General features: G+C 45.5%; 1 protein-coding gene across 2 annotated transcripts in view; it reads left to right on the top strand.

Annotated features, from left to right (window-relative positions):
• The first annotated feature begins 297 nt into the window (after positions 1-297).
• The window catches only part of TSPAN18 (tetraspanin 18), a 107,515-nt gene continuing 91,703 nt past the window's right edge, over positions 298-16,109 (top strand). Inside the window, exon 1 of one of the 2 annotated variants that reach the window (XM_072338652.1) lies at positions 298-449. The gene's annotated coding sequence lies outside the window, so the exon portion shown is untranslated. Of the gene's footprint in view, positions 450-784; positions 974-16,109 lie in introns of those variants that run through there. The other variant, XM_072338653.1, reaches the window with a different exon arrangement.

The following is a 16,109-nucleotide window of genomic DNA, read 5'->3' as shown; positions in this document are numbered from 1 at the left end:
TGAAAAGGTGGCTTTCCTGTGTCACAAACACGGGCTGTCTTTGCTTTGCTGTGTGCTTTTGAAAGGTTTGCCAGGGGTGTCGCGGTGCCCCTCTCACGTGCCTTTGGCAAATCTCTGTGCGCATTTCAGGAGCGCTCACTAAGTCCCAGGTCCGCAAACCTCCCATCCCGCTCCCGGTTCTGCGAACACAGGACCTCGAGGTGCCCCCGCGTCTCCCCGGACCGGGAACCGGGGCGGTGCGGACCGGGGCGCGGCCAGGCGGCGGGGCCGGCCCGGGGGCGGAGAGCAGGGCACGGCCGGAGGTGGAGCCGGCTGCGCTGGCGGCTCGGGCGCTCCGTGGCTCTGGGCACGGGGTGCGTACGGCTGCGGGAGCGCAGCGAAGCCGCCGAGAGCCGCCCGCCCTAGCTCGGCCGGGCCCCGGGAGCTGCTGCCGCCGCCGCTGCCGGCAGGTAAGGGGCCGGGGCTCGCTCTGGGGCGCGCCGCACGTCTTGCCCGGAGACCCGCGGTGCCCGCCGGGGTACCGGCTCCGCAGCGTCCGGGGCGCGGGGAGGTGGCTCGGAAGGCGCGAGGAGGGTGGGATCCCGGAGCTGGAGGCTCCGAGCGGCGGCTCTGCGGTCTCGCACTCAACATTTCAGTGTTTCCGAGCCCCGTCGCCGCAAAAACAGCGGGAGGGTTCGCTGAGTGCCGTGCCTCGATGGTGCTGCGGGTGCGCGGCCGTCCCTGGATCCGGCTGAGGGAGGGGTGAGAGTTGGTGGTGGGAGTGTGCCGTTCGCTGCTGATGTGCAGACTGCTGTCCGTCCCCGCTGTCTGATAGGGATTTAGGGCGGTAGCAGCACTTTGGTGAGCTGCCACCCCGCTGGGATGGGTGAGTGTTGTAAGCCGTGCATCCGGTACCTGGAGTCTGAGCCTAACTTTTGCCTTTAGACGTTGTGGTAAGCGAGTAGGCAGTGTTCGCTGTGCATTGTGCTCTTTGGTAAGTATAATTCATTTCTCCATAATGCTTTTCTTGGCAATTAGTAAGGTCTGTGCGCTTGCTGCTTGCATTTCTGTAATAACAGAGAATTTTGATGCAATTAATAGACTGTAGACACACATTCCTTGGAATAGCCAGTGGCTACCAGCACTGGTTGGGCAGGAGCGTGCTGGCCATGGCTGTGTGCCCAGCTGGCTGCGTTCTGTTCTGAGCACCGGCTTGCCGTGGCTTTTTACTAGCGAGTCAAAAGTGTGTGCTTTTATTGTAGAGTTGTCTCAGTTTCACGGGATATGCTCAAGTGCTTCATGGGCTCTGCCAGTAAAGTGGTATTCAGTGCTTCCATAAGGAGCAGCAGTTGTTTAGTCTCAAAAGTATACAAGCTGAGAGCAAACGATAGGAATGTTATTGGAAGACCTAGGTGTGCGTGTTCTTTTCTACATAGTTTGGGGAGAATTTGTCAAGTGTAGGCTGTGCAGTGTGATCTATGTGTTTCTTTGCTGCCTGCTGTCTCTGCAGTACTCGTGTCGTGTGTTCAGAGGGTTCAGCCGGCTGACCCTCCTGGGAAGGCAGTTAATATTTCATGTTTGTTGTGGCCGAGGCGCTGCTTTTGTTGGCGCTGACTGAAGCGCCAAGCAGTGCTGTTGCCATGAATGCAAGGGTTGGGGGGCAAGGAGGGGCAAGGAAGGAGCTCTAGCTTCTCTAAGGTAGCTATGCTGCCCAAATATCATGAGAAGACTTCCATTTCCTGTGAATTAGTTAACTACAGGAGCTGTCTAACCCCGAAGAGACACAGGTGAATGGAGATAGGGAAGGCACAACAAATCAGTGTGCATCTGAGTGGCAGGGCAGAACCAAGCCCCAGGTGGGAGCCTGGCCCTGGGGCTGATGCTAATTGGAGGGCTGCATGCCATGCTGGATCCCCATACCCTGTACAGCTGCTGGCCCCACAGGTATGGGCAAGCCAGCCAGCTTGAGGCCTGCCATCATTCCTAAGGAAGGAACTCTGTATTTCCTTTGTAAATCATGGGGAAATCCCTTTATTCTCTTCAGGACGTGAGGATGCAGCGTGCTGGGGAGAGCACTGGACTGTCATTTCCCGGCTTGCCTAAGAAGTTAGAATGGAGTCCAGCAACTTTATCTCCTTGCCGTGCTGGATGTCAATAGGAGGATGAGGGGTGTTTTCTCTCTCTCTCTCTCTCTCTCTTTTTTTTTTTTCCCTCCACAAAAAGGAGCAGAGATGCAGGTGTTTGCATCTCAGCTGATGGCAACACACAGCTCTGTCCTGGCATGATCTCACTTTTGGCTGCTCTCACGTGCATTATACTTCTCAGGGTGGGGCTGGGCAGAAGGGAAACAGGAATGGCTGTGTGTGTATGAAAATGCTGAGCTATCCTTAATTCTTTTGCCAAGTTGTCTGTATGCTGTTTAATTCAAATGATTTCATACACACAGCGTTGCAGGTCTGTTGTTAAAAGGCAGAAACAATTGCTGTAACTAGGAATAACACTGCAGCTCATAAAACATGAGTAACATCTGTCACTGTGACTCCAATTTGTTTCTCTGTTTGTGGAATAACTGAGGTGACAGCTCGGGCAGCCAGGTCTAATGCCCTGTGCTAAACCTTTGCTCCTGCCTCCTGTGGCTCACTGTGACTCACAGGATCGATAGATACAGCTCCTGCTCTGCAGTGGGGAGCAGGAGGAGCTCTGGACCACCTCGCTGTGTGCAGCAGAAGAGTTTGCTTAGTTTGGGTCCCTGTGAACTCATCTATCTCATGCATCTGCCACTCGCAGTGTGACAGACCTGGCGAGGCTGGCACTTTGGGGCTGAACTCATGAGGGGTCTACGCTGCTGTAGGGGTGGCATTTTCTCTCCTTCTCAGACCTTTTATCTCCCCTTAATCTATCCCAGGTTGAATACTGTAGTCAGTTGAAGCGGAGCCATTTCATGCTTTGATGTGTGTTTATTGGCTCTAGCTTCTCATTCTCTTGCCTTTTTTTTTTTCCCCCTTTAAATTAGCTCTCTCTTCCCACCCTGCCTCCCCAAACAAAATAACTAGAGCAGAGGAGTAAAAAAATGAATTAACTGTCTTGGTGATTTTTGTGAATGGATTTTCTTGCCTTTCTTGCTGCCTTCTGTAAGATCCTTTCGTAATTAAAATATTATGACTATCCTTATGGTAGCCCTTTGCTAGTGGCAAAGATCCTAATCTGACGTCAATGCAAAAGTACTGGGTTTTGGCATAAGGGCAGACGACATTTCGTCAGCTAGTGCATGCCCATTTTTTTTAAACCACAGTGCTAAAGACCATATGGGCAGATAATGAGTTTAAGCTGATAAACAGCTTACAGATTTGCCCAAATAAAGGACTTTCTTCCTAGAAGACGCGTTTTCCTTCAAAATAAATAATGCAGTTCCTGTGTTTTTATTTAATTATCTCTAGTCCTGTCCGTTCTCACCAGGCTGCAGGAAAACAGACACCGCTGCTCTGCAAACAGAAGCTATTGGCTTTATGGGGCCGTAGGTCTTAGCTCAGGAAGGACTTGAAACAAGAAGTTCAGATGCCACAAAAAACCTGAGGCTCCAAGTACTTAAATAAGCAGATGGTAGTCCACGTTGTGTTCAGGCAGTTCTGTGAGGCAGTGCTTAGTTCTTTGACATCTTGAGGATGAGTCACTGCATGAGGTGGTGGTAGATCCAAGGTCTGTTTAGGAGCTGTAATTAAACCAGATGAGTATCTATACCTCTTGGTAATCCTTTGAGGCTGGTGAAGTAGCTCACTTTGTGCTTGTTTACAAGATAAACCCTAGTTTTGCTTTTCTTTAAAGAGTCTTTCTGACTAATATTCACGTAATTATTTCCCCAAACTTTAATAGGTATCAATAAAACCCAAGAGGAAGGTTTTAAATCCATTTTTTTTCTTGTTTTTCTAGTAGTAAAATGAGAGCTGAAAAGACACTTGCTTTGGGAAGTAGAAGTTTGTAATTGCGACTTCAAAATGGAAATGTAAAACCAAGTAACGTATTAGTGTAGAAAGGGCACAGCCTACTTGTTTCTGCCCTAAGATACATAGCGGTAGGCTATTTCCTTATTCCCTTGTGAGCTATTTCTTAGAAGAAGGCTGCTCAGAAAAGTCAGTCCAGATACCTCTACTGTGTCCCATGATACTTTTTCCTTCTAAAGCTTCGTTGAGTATGTTGTGTTCTTGTCTCCCTTCCCACCACTGGAGATATTGCTGGACTTTCATTATGTTTCCAAGGAAGGGATGTTCAGATAACTAGAGCTTTGTTGTCTGATGGTCATTTCTGTCTTGTTTCTGACGAATACGACAGCAGAGTTGCATTCAGCCCTACCATTTTTTAGGGCTGCTGTGCTCATAGAATCATAGAATCTCCAAGGTTGGAAAAGGCCTCCAAGATCATCTAGTCCAACCTTCCACCTACCATCGATATTTCTCCATTAATTCATGTCCCTCAGCACATCTGAATTTTCCTTGAAAACCTCCAGGGCAGCCCATTCCAGAGCCTGACCATTCTTTTAGGGAAGAAATTTTTCCTAACCCGAATCTGCAGCTCAACTTGAGGCCACTCCCTCTAGTCCTGTTGCTAAGAAAAGGCTCAGCATCCCTCACTCCTATTCCTTCCCCTACAGTAACCTTTCTTATTTTCTATTCCCTGCATTTGAGGAGTCTTGAGTTTCCAAAATGAAGCATGAATTACCTTGTCCCTTAGTTCCAGAGAATTCACATGAATTCAGTGCCTATCAAATAATTGATGGGATTATTTTTTCTTTTCCCCCCCACTTCTTGCCACGGGGCACTAAGCCATTGCTTAGCTGTGAGTGCAGATCCCTCATGGTCTGATTTAGTATAAATGACCCGAGACTGAAAGAAGAGGCCATAAGAAGGTGTTGCACTGATCTTGTTTTGTTAACACACCAGCTGCTGGACTAGTTTGTTGGCATGCTTTTATTTATTTTTGCACAGATAAAGTTTAAAGAAACAAATGATGTAAAGATATTTTATGAATTGATCCCAGATGAGATTTGCTTTTGCACCTCTACTGCCTTTGATCTGTGGGAATGGGCTTCGGGGGGTCCTTTCAGCCCAAACTGAGTGGAAACAGCATGTGTTTTCCAGGGCTTCTCCAGCTAGTAGGGTCCCTCACTGGTCTTTGCAGAGCTAAGGACAGAGGCCAGGAATCCTAGTGAGTTCTGTGAGATTTGGGGTCACAATCCTCTCTGGGGGTATCTTGATGCAGGAGGCCTTGGGTGATCACATCCCTTATGTGGATGATTCATGATTGCTGGACTGAGAGTGCACTTAAAATGTGCAGTGGATGTTATTGGGTAACTGAAGATATCCAACCTGAGTTTAAAAAATAAAGCAAACCAAAAACCTGGTATTTTGTAGCTGTCCTTAGTGATGATAGAACAGTCCAGCTTCTGGGAAAGCTCCTATTTCTGCACCGGATCTCTTATGACTGTGTAGTCTGTCTGTCAAGGATCCCTATAATCAGTTTATCATTAGTGGATTTTGTCATTTATGTTTGTTGGCGTTTTATTTTGCTGTCAGGATGCTCCTTTTGCCATATATTTATGCAGACTTGGTCTGAAATGGAAACATGCAGCTGTCTAATAAATAAATAGACAGGTCACTGTAGAAGTTCCCATTGTTAAACCCACATGAAGTTCAATTTTCTTGAGCAGTGAGTGTATCAATTCAGGAAGAAAGAGAGGAAGTGTTAGATGAAATGCCGCACTGAAACTGTCATCCGTGCCCTCAGTATTAGTGGTCATGGCTATGAAAGGGGCTGCACGATCTTGTGATTCAGAATGTAGGTCTGGATTTTCTCAGCTCAGCTATTGACTGTGTTCAGCTAGTTCCCCTCTTTCTCTCCTTCTTGCTCTCCCATTTGGTTGAGTACAGCTCTGTTGGAGCAGCCGTATCTCTGGGTGCTGTTACGTGCTGCCTCGTGTTCTGGAGCTTGCCCAATTTGATCCTGGGGAAGCAGTGTGTGGAGCAGCTTGTTGATCATGGGGAAATGTAATGGCACCAAGCTGCTAATGCAAAAAGTCATGGAGTACAGCAGAGATAATAATAGCTCTTATATTCTTTCAAACTTCTTGCTTGAGTCATAAACAGCTTTAAATAAATTATATGCCATTCCAAATGCCTGGAAAGCCAAGGGGACAGCTGAGCGGGTAGGGTGTAGGTCCATATGGTGACTTGTTCCCTGCGGTTCAGGCACAGCCTGGCAGGGGCTGAGGGGCCCTGGGCTGCGTACAGCGTGCAGCTTTCCCGCACTGACTGCTCCAGCTCCCCACTTCTCACAGGGCTCAGCAATGAAATTGTAGCGCTAGCAGCTTTCCTTCATGGCCCTGTGCCCAGTTTGAAGAGGGGTGATTTTGGTCATGCTGCTAGACGTACGTATTTATGGCCCTATTTCATCTGTTGAATTGAATCTGTTAGTGTATTTTTAACATTATTGTGGAAACAGTTACTATATTTACCCCTTATGAAAAGCTCAGTGTAAGACAGTCTATGAGGAGGGAGTTTGGTATAATAAAGATTGCACTAGATGGTGATGTCCATGCTTCTTCAGGGGAAAAAATGGACCATATGAGCTGACTGGCACTGTGCCTGTTCTTGAGACAAGGCCTTGGCGGGGCACTGAGCTGGAACATGGTATGCTGGGAAAGCAGCAAGGGGACTTGTTCTTGGCTCACTTAATGGCGCATCTCATTTTCTTGGGGAGTGAAGGGAACCAGATCTTCTTGTACTGAATGCTGCTGGGCTGGCTCAAACCTGCTGGGAACTCCTTGCCTAGAGACCTCTCTGAGGCTCACAGTACCTTCTCAGTGAGCTTCTCTGAATTCGCTGCCAGATAAATGAGATAGCAGTGTGGACACTCAGCATTTGCAGTGGGAGTCACTGTTGCTGATGTTCATATTTCAGTAAGTGCCTGAAAACAGTGTTTTTTGTGTCCTTCTTGGCTGGTAATAGTTGGTGGGGCTTAAATGGGGTCTACAATGCACATGCATGAGAAATAACTGAGAACAAAGGACTGAATGCCTTCAAGTGTTCTTAAGAGGGGCAGACTCTGGATCTGGTGTATTTCTGAACTGCTTGGTGCCCTTTGTTCCTGTTAATGTCAGAGGGGGTGGGGTTGTCAAAGCAGGTGCTTATCTTGTGTTGATCAGCAAAGCTTTTGCTTCCTATGGGGCTGTGGCTGAAGCACAGACACATAAAGGGTCTTCTGGAGTTGAACCACACTGTTACATACAGATAAGATACAGGAAATGCTGAGATTCTTCTGCAATTAGTTCTCCGAATGCTGAAGGCATGAGGCTGGAAGCACCAATAGATCTTTGACCTATGTCTTCCTTCAGCAGCCTGAGAACTGACAATGTAATGCCTTGCTGATGTGGTGCTGACTCTAGGTCAGCAGTCTTGAAAAAAGACCTTCCAGACTGGGGAGGATTTGAGCTCAGAGTGGCTCTTTGCCAGGTATGAAGAAAGGATTCTGTTCTTTTAGATGTTTGATGGGTCACATCAGTCATCAGCAACAGTCTGGTGAGATTAAGAAGGAACAGACTTCCCAAAAGCTGGATGGATGAAGGTCTTCATTGTTTTTCTTTTTTATTCCATCACTGTGCTGGAAGGAATAGAAGGTTTCGTGCTTTGCATTTTGTGTTTGTATTTTGATACTGCAGTGAAGATGCCTTGGCAGGAGAAGAGTCAGTTTAATTTTAAAACATTAATTTCATTTGTTAACACCACTGCAGGTATTTTCAAACATCAGTATGTAGTGGATGTTAGTATTTCTGTAGTGTGATGGGAGCAGCTTTGAATTATCACATGAGCATTGGGAAACAAGTGGACTCCCCCTCTCAAGTTCTGCCATTGATTTTCATAGAATAATAGGATATCTCTGGTTAGAAGAGACTAGTAAGGATCTCTGAGTCCACCTCCTTAGAACTTGTGCTCAGAACTGAGCAGTGCAAATGCCAGCACTGTTAAGATCAGGCTGCTGTGAATAAAGTCTCCTCGACTTTGGGCAGCTTGCATTCCTTCTCTGAGCATCTGCTTTGCCAGCTGTGAAAGTGGAGACAGAAACCTCAGCACATGAGTATGATAAATGTTCTTGTTGGCTGATCTCGATAAAGTGACTGGAGCTGAGAAGCCCCATGGTCTGCAATTTGGAAGCGTGGAGGTTCAGTGTGGTGCAAGCCACCATCTTTGCTAGGGAAGAGAAGTACTGGCTTAGAGTAACTCTGGAGCAACAGGGTCAAAGGATTTGTGGGCTGGAAGAACTTACCTAAGATAGAGAACCCAGATAAGGAGTATTCCTCATACAGTATGAATGGATTTTACTTGGAGCTTCGTAAAGCATCTGTCCAGGGCTGGATTTCACCTTTGCACCACAGGGTGATGCAGTTGCGTTTCCTTTTGTGGTTTTTCCAGTTCCCCCATGCTCCACACTCTTGCTTTTTATGATCAAAGCTCTGCTCTTTAAAGATATGCCAATGCCTTGTAATAGTGCTCAGAAAATCCCCTATGGGGAGCAGTTTTGATTAGATGTTGAGGAATTCTTTAATTCTCTTCAGACTTCTTACTATTAGGAATATCTTGCTTATAAAAGGTGTGGGTTTTTTTCCTGGCTGTTGATGCCTCTCTTCCAGTTTCCCTCCCCAAGACAGTGTGCTCATTCTTTATGCTTTCTCGTTGCCTTGTCTTGTATCAACTTGGTTCCTTGGTTCTTGCATTCAGCTCATTCTTTTATCTTCTACAGTACTCGGTGAATGCTTAAAAATAATAAATATTAATAATAGAGTCCTTTGAACCAGCAGGCTCTTTGCTGCTTAAGCTCACCTTTTCCTGCTGCTTATCCCCTATTAAAAGTTGCTATAATCTGCAGATTGTAACCGTAATAACTTCTGCCACAACGGCTGGGTTTGTGACAAACGTAGGATTATAGCTCCAGGTGGGGAAGTGGCAGTGGGAGCAGATAACCTCAAAGGCACAAAGCTGTTGTTTCACTTGAAATATTCATGGCAATAAAGGAAGAGATGCAAAAAAAAACCTGAGTGTGGGAATAGAGCTGTCTATCTAAATAGTTCTTCTTTTACAAGTTTCCATGGAGTGTCAGTGACCTATATAGGGTAATCCTGTAATGCACATAAAACCCTGCCTTTAAAAGGGGAAAAGCATTCTTTCTGAAGAACCTAGCTTAAGAAGGCCTTACTTCTGGAGGCACTTTCAAATGAGCTCACAGGAAGCATCTTAAAACAGCAAGACAGACGGAGGTATATTTGTGCTGTTACTGTGTGTTTTCTTTTAATTCCCTCTCAGTCAGGTTTCCCTCTCCTTATAGGCACAGAGGGGAAAGTTGCCCTAGCGTGTGGCCCATGTGATGCACAGGCTGAGCTCTGGAGCTTTCCCCCACATATATATGCTTATGTGTTTCTGGACATCAGCAACGTTTTTACTCTCAGATTTACACAGGCCAAGGAACAAGTGATGTAAACAGGAATGGAGTGTGTGAGGTTTTCCCATCATGCCTCCTTTCCACTGTTAAACAATACAGTAAGAAGAGGAGAGAAACCTGAAGTGTCAGGACACACTTCAGGAAGCCTCGTTGGTTCCTTTGGCTTGGGGAAGGTGAGTTGTTCTGAGTAGAGCTGCTGCTGGGCAGGCTGCTTCCTGGTGTGCATCCTCAGCTGAAACCGCATTACTTATTGCTCAGGACTGGGACTGGCTGGGAGTTTTTTCAAGGAAACAATTTGCCTGCAGAAAAATGCTGATTTATTGAAACCAGTGCTGCTTTGTGAGGAAGGGCTGGTCTCCGCTTAGTTCTCCTTGGGTGAATTTCTTGGGTTTGAAACAGAATTTCTTAGTCAAAACAGAGATGCTGGCCAGGCGTCAGGCCATTTGAGTTTTTCACCTATGTACGCAAATCCAAAATGGGATCCTGAAAGCAGGTTCCTCACATGCCAGATATGCATGTCCTAACCACAATACTGGTGTTCCAGTTCACGAGGATTTTTGCATGAAGAGTTCCAAGGTGGATTTCATAGCTTCATCCCTAAGGGAATGAGTGAAAAGAAGAACGACTGTCCATGAAGCTTCTGGTATTTTTTTGGCAGGGTCAGGACTTCACAAGTGATTATAGGATGAAAATACTCTTAAGCCCCTGCCCTCTCTGAGGAGTATTGTTAGAAAACCACCTGAAGCAGCCAAGGAAAACAGAGCTGAGCGCTGCTGATATGTTTCTGCCTGGGCCATTGTTGTTGGGCAGGGTATGAAAAAATAATGCTTAGGGCAAGAGAGGAGCTGCTTGGAAGAGGATGAAACACACGCCTGCTGGTTGATTGTGGTGAGCTCAGCAGAGCCAGGGGTAACACGTGATTGCAGCAGGAGGCCTCTCCCCTCCACTTTCCTCCCTCCCATTTAATGGAGAGAAGAGGGATGTGGTCCATTCTTCATACTTTCTTAATCCTCCTTGGAGAGCAAGAAGGTGGCCAAGCTGAGGTCTCTAGGAAGCTAGATGTATGCTTACCCAGGGCATTTATTCTCTGTGGCTGCTGTCTGAGTGACCAAAGCTGCAGGCTGTGGGAGTTCCTGAGCCTCTCAGCTACGTGCATCCCAATATGCTGTATAAGGTGATCACTCAGTTCTCACTGTGTGAGAATCCCACTCTGCCTTTTCTTTGGATTTTAATTCCAGCTTTCAAAAAAGGAAAGGTGAGATGTGGTGAAGTGGAGAAAGCTGGAAGCTGCATCTTTGCGTGGGCAAAGAAAAAAACACTCCTTTTAAAGGCAAAAGGTTCCAAGCTGTTGCTGTGTAATTGTGGTTTAAATAATGGGAGTTTCCTGTTTCCAAAAGCCAAATGCATCCTCTGATGGTCTCTGCTGACCTGTTTCAAGAATATTTTTGTTCACATTGTGGTAGATGAAGAGTCCAAGCTTGCCTTTTTGTTTTTGCTTCCTCCTTCAAGTTGAAACAGGAGGTGTGAGTTGTGTTCACACCATGTGGAAGCACAGGAGAGCAGACAGCCTGAGCAGCTGACAGTCAGAGCCAGGATGTCTGTCCTGCACCTTTGATGGCTCTGGGACCCACAGCACAGCTGTCAGCTCTGGATCCTCTGTGAACTCAATCTGCTCCTGGGTGTGAGATGAGCTCCAACGTGTGTGATGGAGGGGTGTCAGACCCCAGATACGAAGCCTTTAAAAGAGAACAAAAACACTTTAAACCTTGCTTTTTATGTTTTTGGTGATAAATGGACTGTATCTCTTTTGAAATATTAGATGACAACGATCTCTTAGCTTTATTTTTTAGATTAGTGTTATTTCTTAGATCAGTCTCTTTAATTAATTAAGTCTGAGTCTATCTTCAACTGAAAGATATCATCAGCGGTTTTCTGCCTCTTATGTCTTTTGGTTGCAGTCATTGAAGGAACCTCTAAAGGAGCCTTTAAGAAGCTGATAGCTGAGGTTTCCTACATACCTAGGAGGATGAAGATAAGCTGCTGCTTTTCTTCAGGGGCTTAGGTTCTGCTCTGAATTATGGTATTTTGGGATGGTCAGTGTGCATCTTTTAATGAGCGAATGACCAGATTGCTCTGCATCCATTACACATCTGTGTTCTTTTTATTAGTTAAAGATACACAAATTACTGAGAAAAATAAACTGTTGATTTAAGACTTCAAACCTTTTTCTTCTTCTTCAGGGTCAGGGTGGAGAACTGGAAAAAACTGAGGTTAGTGAGAAAATTATTTCATTAAGTTGACAACTTAGATGCATGTCTCAAGCTGGAGCTTGGCTGCAAGATTGCCACGTTGAACTAAAGGGAGGTCACAGTAGGGCAGTGCTGGGGAGGTTTTGCTAGAACTCAGGTGAGATCTGCACATTCAGACTGACATGCAAAATCCTTTCTTTGGCTGTAGCCGTCCTTAAGGCTTTAGTGTTGCAGTCTACGGCAGGTCACGTAAAGCTGAGCAGCCCAAAAGAAGCCATGGAATGGACCTATATCCCAGCATCCTATAAGATAATACCTATAGGCTGTCCTTTAACACGAAGCTGCAACCTTCAGCTCTGTTCATTGATTCTTTATGAAGTGCAACAGTATGGAATGAGCCCAAACATTGATTTTCAAATAGAATGTTATTAAATGCAAGAGGGCCTCTGTTTGGCCATCTTGCAACTTTGCATCTGCATGGACAAGATTTATTGCTTCCTCTATCTTTTCTGTTCTATCCTCCCTGAGCCTTTTTGCTTGTGATGAAGAATGGCAAGGATGTGTCCAGATACGCTATTGCTTAGCAAGGAAGTAGTGAAACAGATGCAGTTGTTGAAACTGATGATAAGGTAATTTTCTCACCCTTCTGATAGCTGTAAATGCAATTGATAGAAGATTTGCATTGGTAGAAGTGTTTGTTATTATGTGTATACTCTGGGACATCACTCGGAGATTGATTGGTAGATAATGAAGCACACTGCTTGCTTGAGTGAGCGGCATGGGCAGGCACCTGAACTGCCTGTGTGCTTTCCCCCTCTGAGTGGTGCTCAGATCATCCTGACAGATACAGTCTCTCTGCTGTGCGTTTCAGTCATTGCCTGCCACTTTGTTATCAAGAGTTTATGTGTGGTCCACAGCATCTCACAGTTGCAAATGGACTCTGTCTTTATGACACCTTTTGGAGGGCAGTGAATTCTGTTTACCACCAGCTGTTCTACTGATGGCACATCCAATCTGAATGACTTCACCATGGTAATACAAGAAACTTGGGACAGATAAGCAAATATGAAGTTTTGTTGTTGTTTAGAAATAGCCATAATCACTTTCTTCCTTAATAGGGCCTATCCTAGAAGAGATATTTTGGGCTTGAAAAATGGGAAGGGAATATTTCCTGTCTTACAGGGAGAGTTTTGCCAGCTAAATAAATAGCTTTCTGTTCTAATCTCATGGAGCTGAATGTCCTGATAGCTCAGTGTTCTGTTGTTCAAGTCTTCCCTTTTCTTCACTGTGTTAATTATGCATTCACTAAATTTGAGTAAATCACCTTTTTCTCTGTAAAATAAGCTCTGGATGTTTGTTTCTCATAGGAAAAACTTCCTGAAGTTTTGGGACAATTGATTGGAGATTCTTATCTCAGCCAAATTAATGCACATTTGTGGTTTGGGGATGCACAACAGAGCGTGGGAGACTATGGGTCGCAGCCCTTGGATCTGAACCTCAGTTTTCTGGCTCCCACTACAGTGCATGCGCTGCTGCTCTTGGCTTTTTTTGACTGTACTTTTGACTAGTTAACCTTCATTATAAGTGTGCACAGGTTTCTAACAAACATTTTCCTTAGAACAGACTGCTTCCCAAAAGAGTATGTGTGGGGAAGATATAATCAGGCCTAATTGTCCTTAACAAGTTAGTGACTCTTTGAGTCCTGCCATACAGTGATACCTCAGGTGTGAGGCTGTCTTGCAGCACCCAGCTGGTTTCGCTGCAGAAATCCTAATCACTGGCAGGAGGTGATGAGATGGCTGCTTTCCTCACCCTGAGGCAGTCCTAGGCTCTTCCTTGTGCTTTGGAGTTCTTAAGGTACGTGCCACAGAAACTTTCCAGGCACAGGTTTGCAGTTGCTGAGTATTAATGCCAATTGCACAGTTCAAAGCCACAGCTTTGCTCTTGAAATTGTTCTAGTACTAACAAATTCAGCCTTGATCCTGATGAGGAGCCTCCAGTCCCTGTGCTTGTGCTGAATCCGGGTCAAGGTTTTTAATTTGCTCATTTTAAGAAATGCTGAGTGCCCTCGGTGGTAGCCGCAATTAGTGGGCGCTGGGAGTGCTTTGTGCTCTGAAAAGAAGGCAGCAGCTGTGAGCTGTGGTATATAGAAGCCAGGGTCTCTGGGGGACTGCAGTGTCTAAGATGATGCCCCTGTATTTGTTTCTTAATTAGACTTCAGACGTTTCACATGGCTTCTCTTGAACTTCAGGACTCTGCTTTTCTTGAATGTATTTGAGACTTCTACTTTGGCAGCTCCTTGGAGCTTCCTATTAAGGTATTAAGAGGTAGAAAACCCCTTGGTTGCCTCAAGCTGAGGAGGAAATCTAGACTTGAAGGATTATCTCAATGCAATGAATTTTAAAGACTTTATGCTATACATGTGTGGAAAGCTATCAAAATGCTAATGGTTCTGCTGTCTATTTTAACTCTTAACATACAGAGCAATTGGGGTGGTGGTGGGGAAGAATGTTTTTTAACCACAAAAGGATGGTCCAGACAGAAATTAAGTTTCAAGTGGCTTTTTGCCTTTGTTAGTCACAACTTCTCCCATCAATAATGGAGTGGTTCTGAATGCTCGTTTGTTCCAGTCTGCAGGTGTGGTGTCAGTCAGGAAATGCTGCAACCAGCACGCTGTGGGGAGGGTAGCACCCAAGGAAAAAGGAAGTGGAAATGAGGCTTGATAGCTCTTAAGACCCTTCCCAGGCTTGGTAAATGGAAGTACAGACACACTGTGCTTCCCCAGTCAGCTTTTAGGATATGTACCCTGTCCATGGTGTTGGAGATGTATGTGTTGTGTGAGGGGTCTGCATTGCTTTGTTGTCAGCACATCCCATCCAGCCGTGTCCTGGCACTGTATGGGTGGTCCCAAATATAGGTCTGATTCCCCTGGATTTCGTACCTCACCATCTTCACTGAGGAAGGCTCAGACTCTGGGATTACAGCTGGGAGAGCTGGGTGTGTTTGCCAGAAGGCATCTGTGACCTGGGAGCAAGAACCTGCCTAGCTCTTTGCTGCTGTGCCTGCTCAGGAGGCAGGGCGGGCATCCTCCTCCTGGGATATTAACTGTAGCTGTGACAAACTTCTGCTCCATTTGTTTAGGTTCTCAGCTGAGGTTTTTTGACGTGTTGGAAATATCTCATTCAGCTCTATAGAGATTCTGTTAATGTTGTGCTTTGGAGCCAGGTAAACACTTAGATAACTGGCAATATAAATAGCTGAAACTGTGAGCGTTATTAAACCCATGAGATTCTGTCATTCCTTTAGCTGTCTCTGAAATGTCTTAGAACAATGGAGCTGTCTGTACTTACCTTTAATCAGGCCTAACAGGGTAATTTCAGCCCCCAGCAGTGCCTGAATCACTTGAGCTGCAGGGACATCCTTGCCATTAAGACCGAGACATTTAGGTTTCAGCGAACTTTCAGTGTGTGTGTTTGTTTTGTTTCTAAGGCATACTTTCTTTTAATATTAGCTTTCTGCGCAATTGTTTCATAGCTTCAAGGTAGCAGTGCCTTTCTTCTTGCATGTTACCCAGAGGAGAGTGACTGCCAGCACATCCTATGGCAGGAGTAGGGGCAGGCAGTAGCGGAGGGCTTGCTGCAGGGGTCTGCTCTGGGGACAGAACCAGGAGGGCAGATGAAGCAAGCCAAAGGCAAATGGACTGGATTGCAGAGAAAGGCTGGAATACACTTCTTCTTTCCCCTTTGGAAAGGATATCATGAAGTATTGCTCTGCTTGAGGCATTTCAAGCTGGGGAAATCAGCTTTAGGGGTTGTTCTAATTGATATAAAGACAAAGCTACTGCGTAGTGAGCTAGGAATGGGGCACTTTTGAAATCTGGTCTGTCTGTTGACCATAATTTCCTGTGTGACTTTAAACACTTCAGGAGAGTGTGTGTATGTATATATTTGTGAGAGGGAGAAGATTTATATTCTAGTTCCCTGTGCTTTGTATTTTTCCTAGCATGGACAGTTATAGTCTGCTTGCCATGTATGCTTAAAGATTGTTTCCATTGGGCTCATCTCTCTGATTCTTACATTTCACATTGGGCAGGTTTAGGTACTTGAAACAGTACCTTTCAATAATAAATTATCCTTTGTAATGTTAGTGTTCTACTGGGAAAACCTCATTACTTTTTCAACATTGATTTACTTATTTTCTTGCACAAAGTGTATGTTGGTTTATGTTGAAAATTTGAGATTGTATGCAAAAAGAGGTTGTTTTCATTGTTTCTGTAGTTAGCTTTGCATATGTAAGGAGAGTGGATCTTGAGTTGCATTCTCTCAACCACTACAACCCCCTCTTCCATGCTAATAGATGACGTTATTGGCAGTAGGAAAAGTAGGACTTAAAGGACTG

This window comes from Excalfactoria chinensis, chromosome 5 (genome assembly GCF_039878825.1).
Source record: "Excalfactoria chinensis isolate bCotChi1 chromosome 5, bCotChi1.hap2, whole genome shotgun sequence".
Lineage (NCBI taxonomy): Eukaryota > Metazoa > Chordata > Aves > Galliformes > Phasianidae > Excalfactoria > Excalfactoria chinensis.
The sequence above is the reverse complement of the archived record's forward strand: the minus strand, read 5'-3'. Positions and strand labels throughout refer to the sequence as shown.